This window comes from Mirounga angustirostris, unplaced genomic scaffold (assembly GCF_029215605.1).
Source record: "Mirounga angustirostris isolate CCGP_5_RB_7025 unplaced genomic scaffold, mMirAng1.0.hap1 SCAF_3, whole genome shotgun sequence".
NCBI classification, from domain to species: domain Eukaryota; kingdom Metazoa; phylum Chordata; class Mammalia; order Carnivora; family Phocidae; genus Mirounga; species Mirounga angustirostris.
This window is the reverse complement of record NW_026991711.1, coordinates 140,894,696-140,904,392: the sequence shown is the minus strand read 5'-3', so window position 1 is coordinate 140,904,392 and position 9,697 is coordinate 140,894,696.

Genomic DNA, 9,697 nt, shown 5'->3' with positions numbered 1-9,697 from the left:
TCTTCCTTACCCCACTGAGATCTGTGGGTGTATAAGGGTAGAACAGCTCAACTTTTCTCCACGAAGGAATCAGACCCACAGGCATTCATATCCCGACTCCTTCACTCAACAGACTTACAGCTGATGAGGCTCCTTGACTTCTTTGAGCCTCAGCTTCACAAACAACAGAAGGGGAAGGACATCACCTACTTTATAGGACAGTTGTAAACATTAAGCTACACAAAGCCCGGTGGTTTCCGGTGGTAGACTGCCACGCTACCACCTGTTTTTGCAGCTTGGCCTTCATCTTTATAATGGGACCACTAACCTTGGTCAACCAAATCTCTCACCACTGATAAAAATCACTCTTATAACGTATGTGTATCAAGTAAGGAGAAGACATACTGTTTGTACTCCAACTGGGGACATGTTTGGTTCCTCCCTGTATAAAACACAAGACAAGACTAGTTGGGGTTTCATTTGGTTTTTGTCTTGTGCAGACATGCTTAAGCACTACTGCCTAAAACAGCAGGGGTTGGATAAGCCCAAGTGTTAGATGATGTGACAGTTGACCAAGCCATGCCTCGAACTTTGAAGTTGCCTGAGCCAACCAGTCCATTAATCATGGTGCACTTTTCAAGATATGAGATCAAAGGTGAGTCTCTCCCTGCCCTCCCTTGTAAACAGCGGGACACCTACATACCTACAAGGGGAACTGACCATGCAAGGAGGTGTGTGATAAGTGCGAAAAAGTGGCACAGGCAATACTCTAACAGCACGAACTGGACATCTTACTACCAAGCACAGAGAATTTAGAATCAGCCCTTCCCCACCATGACTTCTGTGTTCTGACCTGAACCCAAGCTGAGCTTCAGACCTTGAGGTCAGTTATCTTCAACCTTGTCTTTGTCCCTTACTAGAAAGACAATCAAGTTCCTCAAGGGCCTTCCTGATGGCACCTAGCATAATGTTTGGAACATAGTACTTGCTCAATTAATGATAAAATCAATTCACACTTAAGGCTATCAGTTGCCTGATTTTTAGACCAGGCGTGCACATGGGATAGGTAGCAGGTGCCTGCTCTGGGCAATTCTAATGCTATTGTTATTGCTGCCTTCGATATTTCTTTGTAGAAACAGAACACAAACATCTGGCGGTGTGTGGATGGGGAGGGAAGGGGGAAGCCTCTTTGTTTAAAGGAAGCTCAAAGGCTTACAGAGACAGAAGTGAGTCCCGATCCCATACTGACAGATGTTCTGCAATCACTCCTGGCTGCTGGAGACACTGAGAGCTGAAGTTCCCAGGTGGCTGCAGACCTGCCTGAATGTGACAAGGAAGGCCACTCATTAGAGCCCCCAAACCATTGCCCCAGGCCAGTTTCAGGGCTCCTGGCTGGATCTGCCTTTCTGGGTACACCACCTGGGCCACGAGGCCTGGAAGATTACCTTGATGGCCGCATCAATTTGGCAGAAATGCAAAGGCACGGAGGTATCAGGCAAGCTATTAGTGCCTGTGTTTGTGATCTTCTGGCACTAGCAGCCCACGCTGGCTGGCTTGCCAGCTTGCCCTGGCACTCAGGCCTAGTATTTCAGAAAGTTCTGGCAGCAGAACCTATGAAATAGTAACTTTAAAAAATGTGGAGAAAGCTAATGTCGCATTGGCAAAGCTCACCTGGGGCCACCTCCATCTGTCGGCCCCTCTCTTTATGGCTCTCCATTTTACTTTCTCTTTAGTGGTCAGAGCCTCTGCTGTCCTTTCCATGCCCTCACTGGGGAGAGGCCTGTGGATGGTCTTCCACTGTCCCCTGGTTTATGACTCCCTCCTCCTTACAGTTTAACAGCTGGGCAAAACAGCTGAAGCAATTCCCGTAAGGGCTGTCAGCTAAGACTGCAGTGGAGAGGAAATGGCTTAGAATGCAGTGTACATACCAAACTCCCTACCACAGATGGGCAGAGGGGCCTGGGCAGAGCCTGAGATGGTTATAATGGGGCAGCACGAGTGGTCTCAGGTCTCCTTCTGCAGCCCAAGGCAGATTGAACAGAGAGAGTTGTGGGATATAGGGCCTTTCCTGCTATCCTCTGGGCTTCAGCTAGGGCTCCTTAGTTGTAAGCAACAGAAACGAAGTATGTTAAGTTTAAAAAAAGGAACTTGTTGAAAGGGTACAGGGTAGCTCACAAAACAGAAGAGGGTGATTAGCTTAGTCTTAGAAAGGGCAGGAAAAACGGACAGTCTTGGGATCAAGGTAACAACCCATAAGAACATATTAATCTCTTCAGAATATTTTTTTTTAAAGATTTATTGATTTATTCCAGAGGAGGGAAGGGGCAAAGGGAAAGGGAGAGAGAATCTCAAGCAGACTCCCCGCTGAGCACAGAGCCCGACATGGGACTCCATCTCACAACCCTGAGATCATGACTTGAGCTGAAATCAAGAGTCAGACGCTTAACCGACTGAGCCACCCTGGTGCTCCCTGAACATTTTTGTGCCACTTTCAAGCTGTTCAACATTCCTGGTGACTCTGGCTGGCTATACTTGGATCAAGTGACCCAAACAAAGCCAATCAGAGGCTTTGACCCAAACAAATCCTCATTTGATTGACAAGGAGCTCACTTGTGAGAGGAACCCTAATGAGGAGACCCACCAAGACTTCCCAGAGCACAGGAGAGGGCTTGTTCCCAAAGGAAAAAGTTGGCCAACTACTGGGTGGCCAAAAGCAACCGGTATCCATCACTCAAACCCACAGAATCCTTTTCTCTTTACTCTGCACTTGCTCTACCTTGCTGCCAACTGGATTTTACCATGAGAAAAATGGTGGAAGAGTTAAGGGAGTCAAGGACAGGAGAGGACTTGATTACTGTTGGCGAGTCCAGTAGAACTTGCCAGGGGAGTCTTGGAACTGTTTCTACTTCCTCGAAAATCTGAATAGTTCATTCATCCAAGCCAGAAACCTGGGAGATACCTAGATGCCTCCATCTTCTTTCCTCTTTCCCTCAAATGAAATTGGGCACCAATTTCTTTCATTTTATCCCCTGAACATTTCTCATCTCTACACAACCTTTCAGGGCTCCAGCCTTTTATTTGCCTGGGACCACAGCCTTCTAACCCATAGCCTTCCCTCCAGGCTGCTCCTTCCAATACTCTCCCAAGCTGCAGGCAGAGGGATCTCTTAGGAACCCAAATCTGATCATTTCTCTCCCTCTCAGGGGCTTCCATTGCATTCGGGAAAGCCTTGACACACACACCACACAGGGCCCCTTAATTAGTCTCCAGCTTACTTCTTCAAACTTCTTGCAAGTTTTTCCCTTCTTTACAACTTTCACATGAAGTTTCTTGAAGCACCGTTAGTGCTGGCTAATTGTTTGCTTTGAAGAGGTAGATATAAAAGAGCTATCTTCTCCCACTGCCTAGATTTTGAGGGACTGAATTGTGGCCTTGGAAATTCATACATTGAAGCCCCAATCCTCTGTGTGACTGTATTTGGAGGAAGGAGGTAATAAATAAGGGTAGGACCCTAATATAATAGGATTGGTTTACTTGTAAGACGAGAGAGACCAGAACTCTATCATGTGAGATCACAAGCCAGGAAGAGAGCTCTCAACAGAAATCCACCCTGCCAGACTTTGATCTGGGACTTCTAGCCTCCAGAATTGTGAGAAAGAAATTTCTGTTATTTAAACCACCTAGACCATGGGATTATGTTATGGCAGCCAGAGCTAAGACAAGGGGTAAACCGTGAAAGAGTCTTTATAAACCTTGACATCTCTTTGAAGTCTTTTTTTTTTTATAATAAGTTTTGGTATTTTTGTATTCTACCTCAAAATAGTCTTATTTGCTTTAATATAAATATATTGTTTTAAATCACATGCACAGTGAATCAGGCCATAGTGATCTGCTGACTTCTAGTATCCTCAGCCCACCATACCCCACTCTACCACCCAAGGGGGTTTAGAACCCAGTTTCAAAGCCCATGTCAGCTGTTTCTCCTCAAAGCTTCTGCATAATTTGCTCTCTGCTAGAACATCCTCTAACTCCTTTTTGCCCAATTGGTGAACCCTCTAAAGCAAAACTCAGTTGTCACTTCTTTTGTTTTGTTTTGTTTTTTAAGATTTTACTTATTTGAGAGAGAGAGAACAGAGGGAGAGTAAGAAGGAGAAGCAGACTCCCCACCGAGCAGAGAGCCCGACGTCGGGCTCAATTCCAGGACCCTGAGATCATGACCTGAGCCAAAGGCAGACACTCAACTGACTGAGCCACCCAGGTACCCTGTCACTTGTGCTTTTATGATGCTCCTGGCCTCACACCTCAATGTGGAGCCAGCTGACATCCTCCTTTGGGCACTCACTAGGCCTTTTGCAGATGTCCAGCCCTTTATTACTCACATGCATGTTTATGTTTGACTCTACTTAATTGTAAGGTCCTGGGGGGCAGGCAGGAGCTCTGATTTATTGGTGAGTCCCCCAGGGCCCAGAAGAGGGCAAAGCACAAAGTACATGCTTAGTAACTGTAGAAGAATGAATGAGTGAATGAATGAATGAACTCACAAATCAGCTTCATTAAAGCAGCAGTCATGGAGTGCCTGGGTGGCTCAGTCAGTTGAGCGGCTGCCTTTGGTTCAGGTCATGATCCCAGGGTCCTGGGATGAGCCCCGCATTGGGCTTCCTGCTCAGTGGGGAGCCTATTTCTCCCTCTCCCTCTGCCTGCCGCTCTGCCTAATTGTGCTCTCTTTCTCTATCAAATAAATAAATAAAATCTTAAAAAAAAAAAAAGCAGCAGTCATTTCTGTGGGATATTCTTGAGAATAGTGTTAAAACCTGAAATGTCGAGCGCCTGGGTGGCTCAGTTGGTTAAGCGACTGCCTTCGGCTCAGGTCATGATCCTGGAGTCCCTGGATCGAGTCCCGCATCGGGCTGCCTGCTCGGCAGGGAGTCTGTTTCTCCCTCTCCCACTCCCCCTGCTTGTGTTCCCTCTCTCGCTGTGTCTTTCTCTGTCAAATAAATAAATAAAATCTTTAAAAAAAAAAAAAAACGTGAAATGTCTCACAAAAATGGACAGTGAAATATATATGGCTAATGCCAGCAGCAGGGAGGCAAGGTTAGGTCTACTCCAAAAGGCACAACCACTGAGCAGTCTCACAGAATGAGGGGGATAGCGCAGAGGGTCTCCTGAGATTTCTGCAACTTGTATTGGTGAGCTTGCTCCCTAAACCCTCATTGCCTCTCACACTGAACCCCCTTTCTGAGCTCTAACATAGTTGAGTTCCTTAGTACCTCAGGCTTGGATTATCATTTATTTATTTAGGACAGTGGCCTAAAAGCAAGCCCCTCTTCAGTCACTCTGTGTATCAATGCCAGGAGTACTCATTCCACCCAAAATTCCACCCCAATCAACCACATACCTTGAGAACGTGGTCTGAGGAATTTAAGCTCCTTCAGTCCCTAGCCTCAACTTCCTTCTCAGTAATAGTCCACAAAGAGAATTGGCAAAGCTGGCTCTAGGTATTCACAGTAGTGAATTCAATGGACAGAACTCCCAGCCCTTAGGGACCTTCTATCCTTGTAGCCTTGTCTACCCCACCTCCTTTCACCATCTTTCCCCCACCCGCTCCCCATTACCTGAACACACCTCCTCATTCCCATTTCCCTGCCTTTGCAGAGGAGTGTATCTTTTCCACCACTAGAATGTAAACTACCTAAAGGCAGAAATGGGTTTCTGTCTCCTTCTGGGTCTTGCTCAGTGCTCTGCACGTGGAACTCAATGAATACAGACTGAAGCAGGGCCGTTAGTTGGCAAGAAACAACTCTGTGGGACTCTCCCTGACCTTGTGGCTTCATTTCCCACTTCCCAAGATACCCACTTCTCTCTGTCACTCTGAGTCCTGCCAGCTGAGGCGCTTGCGGCAGTCTGTCAGTTTAGGATGATGCCCTGCATCAGGGCTCTGGTAACGGGAGAAGGACCCAAGTCTTGAAGGTGTCACAAGGCAGACATTTTCTTTGAATCTTGATAGAACTGGCCAGGGTCTTTCTTCCTTTCTTGATTTCTCCAGAACAGAAACTATATATATATATATATATATATATATATATATATATATACACACACACACACATATATATATATATGCACACTCTGAGACATATTCTAACTAGTGGGGATTCTTTTTATTTTTGTGAGTGACAAGGATATTAGAGCAGAGAAGAAAAATAAGGCAGCAAGAGGACCTTCAAAGACCTGGGGTGTCCTCTCAGGAACCCCATTACATACACACATGCACAGAGGCATGCAGGCCAGGGAGCTCACAGCATGCACTGCCGCTAGAATGGAGTCACAACCTAGGTCTCATGAACATCGTGTCCAGATGGTTGCCCTGGCAGAGTCAGACAAAACCTGCTCAGAACACACAGACTGTGCAGGCTGTCTCTCCTTCACAGCAGAAGTCATGACCAGCCCCGTTTCCCACTATCTCCAGCCATTCATACTGCAATCTGCCAAAGGGGAAGAAAGGGAAGCAGTTCACAGACATCGTTATCACTTGCTCAGCAATGTGGACTCCTCCTCTAAACTGGTTTTCTTGTCTGCCAAACACGGCAGCCAAGATAGCTCCTACCCTGGGACCAAATCAAAGGAGAGAGGAATTTAAGGAAAAAAAAAATTAAAATCCTTCTAGATAGCAAAACCCACAATGCTCTGGGGCCACATCTAATTAACTTAGAGCCTCTGATGTCAACAGCTTCCAAGCCTGGCATGGTGCATTCGCAAACACATTCCAGGAGAGTCAACATGATCTGGTGTTGACACAGGCCTATAACTGTCAGAGGCAGTAATTTTCCATTTATGGATGCCGTAAACCTTTGGCAATAGGATTGCTACAATGTGTGGTGTGCTTTTGACAATAAGCAGTAGGTGGGGAGTTGGGGAGTACTGGCTCCACATTTGGCCATGGTCATGGGCTCATGAAGGCAAGCCTGTAGTGATTTCTGCTATTGCAAGGCAACTGCAATAGTAGCTCCAACAATGAACTTAAGAATGTTACGTGGTTCTTTACTAGCAAACTCTAGACTTCCATATCAGACCAAAGGTCATTATTTATTCAACAAACATTGATTACCACCTATCATGTACCAGGCACATAATGCAGAATCAGCACAATGGAAGCACAAGAAATGGGGTATAAGCTTACCTCCAGGGGACTCAATAATAGGTCTCCTTGCTTCTAAGAATCCTCTTGGAGGAACAATGAAGGAAGAAAAAAAACAAACAAAATGAAAGGAGAGGGATAATGAACACAGTTCTCATCAGCTTTCGCTCCTATCACCTCGGGGTTTGGTGTCCATAGGTGCAGGTGTGGGATTGGTTCAATGTGGGCTGCAATAGGGAGAGTAACTATTTCATTGTCTGAGACCCAAAGATAATAATGGGTCTGATGATTTACCAAAATAAAACATAACTAAAAATATTCATTTATTATCACTTATAGACCAAGGCCAACATGTGGAGGTCCTCAGAGTCTAGGGTTTGAAAGCCTAGGCAATGTGGTCCCAAGCTGGTATAGAAGAATACCTGTGGTTTTTGTGAGTATGTATGCATGTGCACATGTCTGAATCTCCCCAAATAGATCCTTCTGGTTCTCAAAAGCAGAGGTAGCCAGGTCATTGAGAGCTATGCAATCAGCAAACATTTTCTAAACACCTACAGGATGCCAAGCTGACACAAAGGAGCTGAAGGGCAGACTGTGTGGCTCTCAGAAGTTCGTGTACTTCTGCTTAACAACAGAGAGGAGAGAACCTGCTTAGATTCATATTCACATACTCATTTTCAGGCGATTCCAAGGCTTTTATCTTGAACAAAAAAAGAAAACGAAGAATGTTACCACTACCTATCAGAAAGGCTAAAATCCAAAACACTGACCAACACCAAGTGCTGCCGAGGAAGGGAGCTGCAGGAATTCTCATACACTGCTGGTGGGAGTGCAGAATGGTACGGGCACTCTGGAAGATGGTTTGTGACAGAAGTAACCATACTCTTACCATACGTTCCAGCAATCATGCTCCTTGGTGTTTACCCAAAGGAGCTGAAAACTTATATCCACACAAAAACCTGCACACAGATGTTTTTAAGGCAGCTTTATTCATCATTGCCAACACTTGGAAGCAACCAAGATGTCCTTCATTAGGTGAATGGATAAACTGTGGTACATCCAGACAATAGAAATATTATTCAGCAGTAAAAAGAAATGAGCTATCAAGCCATAAAAAAGACATGAAAGAAACTTAAATTCCTATTATTAAGTGAAAGATGCCAATCTGAAAAGGCTACATATTATATGATTCCAACTATATGACATTTTGTAAAAGGTAAAAAGATCAAGGGCTGCCAGGGGCTTGGGGGAAGGGAGGGATGAATATGTGGAGCACAAGAGATTTTTAGGGTAGTGAAATTATTCTGTACGATACTATAATGGTGGATACATGTCTTTAAACATTTGTCAAAAGCCATAGAAGTTACAACACTAAGAGTGAATTCTAATATAAGCCACAGGCTTTGATTGATAATATGTCAATACTGGTTCATTGACTGTGACAAATGTACCATTCTGGTAGGAGATGTTAATGGTGAGGGAGGCTGGAAGTGGACAGGAGAGGGAGTATACGGGAATTCTCCATACTTTCTGTTCAATTTTGCTCAACTTTTGTGAATCTAAAACTCTAAAAAATAAAGCCATAAATAAACAAATGAATGGATGAATAAATAAGAGAAAATGGCATTCCAACCTGTGAACACTTGAAGAAAGAAGTGGATCTGATGGGTAAGTTTCTCAGCTAGGGCCCTGAGCAGATTTCTTGGGTTCTTTTTGACAATGAAATATTTTATATTTTTACATCAATATATAGCCATGTTTAGAAATGGGATAATGGTTCCAATAAGCCTGTACCCAGCCCCAGGAGTTGGGCCATAGCTTCCAATCCAGGAGCCAGACGAAGTCCATATAAGGGAGCTGGTGCAGTCCAGACCTCTCAGTGTTCCATGGCCAGGAAAGATTGTGTTGAAGAGTAAGAATGCTTGACCAGGCACAGTATCATGGTTGTGATATATTAAATGAAAAAAAAGTACTCTGCAGAGAGCATAAATGGTCCCAATTCTAGTTGATCTTAGACAAAAGACACACAAATTGTTAACAGCAGTTGTCTTGGGATGACAGGCTAATGGTGTGACTTTTATGTTCTGCTTTATGCATCTCTATGTTCTAAATTTTCTACAATGTAGATATGTATTATTTTTTAATCAAAGGCAGAAGAGAGAATGATCATTCATCAACAGAGCTCCCATTGAAGGTTTGGGTTTATCAAGATGAAAAAAGACCAGCAGGTAAACAATCTGACTCAGAGCAAGCTTCTGAAGGACTGAGGTACACTTGGGTTAAAATAAAAACTGTGCATAGATCTATATATATTAACATATATACCCATAAACCCATATGTGTTGTTTTTAAGTCAACCACATGGGCCATAGCAGTAACGATCTGCCCAGTTCTTGTCCACTCCCAGGAGAAGAGAATCAAAAGAGCACAAAGTATTTGAACATGGCAGGTTTCCTCATCAAGGTTCAACCTCTTCAGGCATGGAAAGAAAATGCTCTCTCCAAAGCCGAAAGGGCAAGAATGGTAGTGTCTGCAGCCCTAAAACAGATACAAGTAAGACAATTGGAGTTGTGGGCCTGAGTG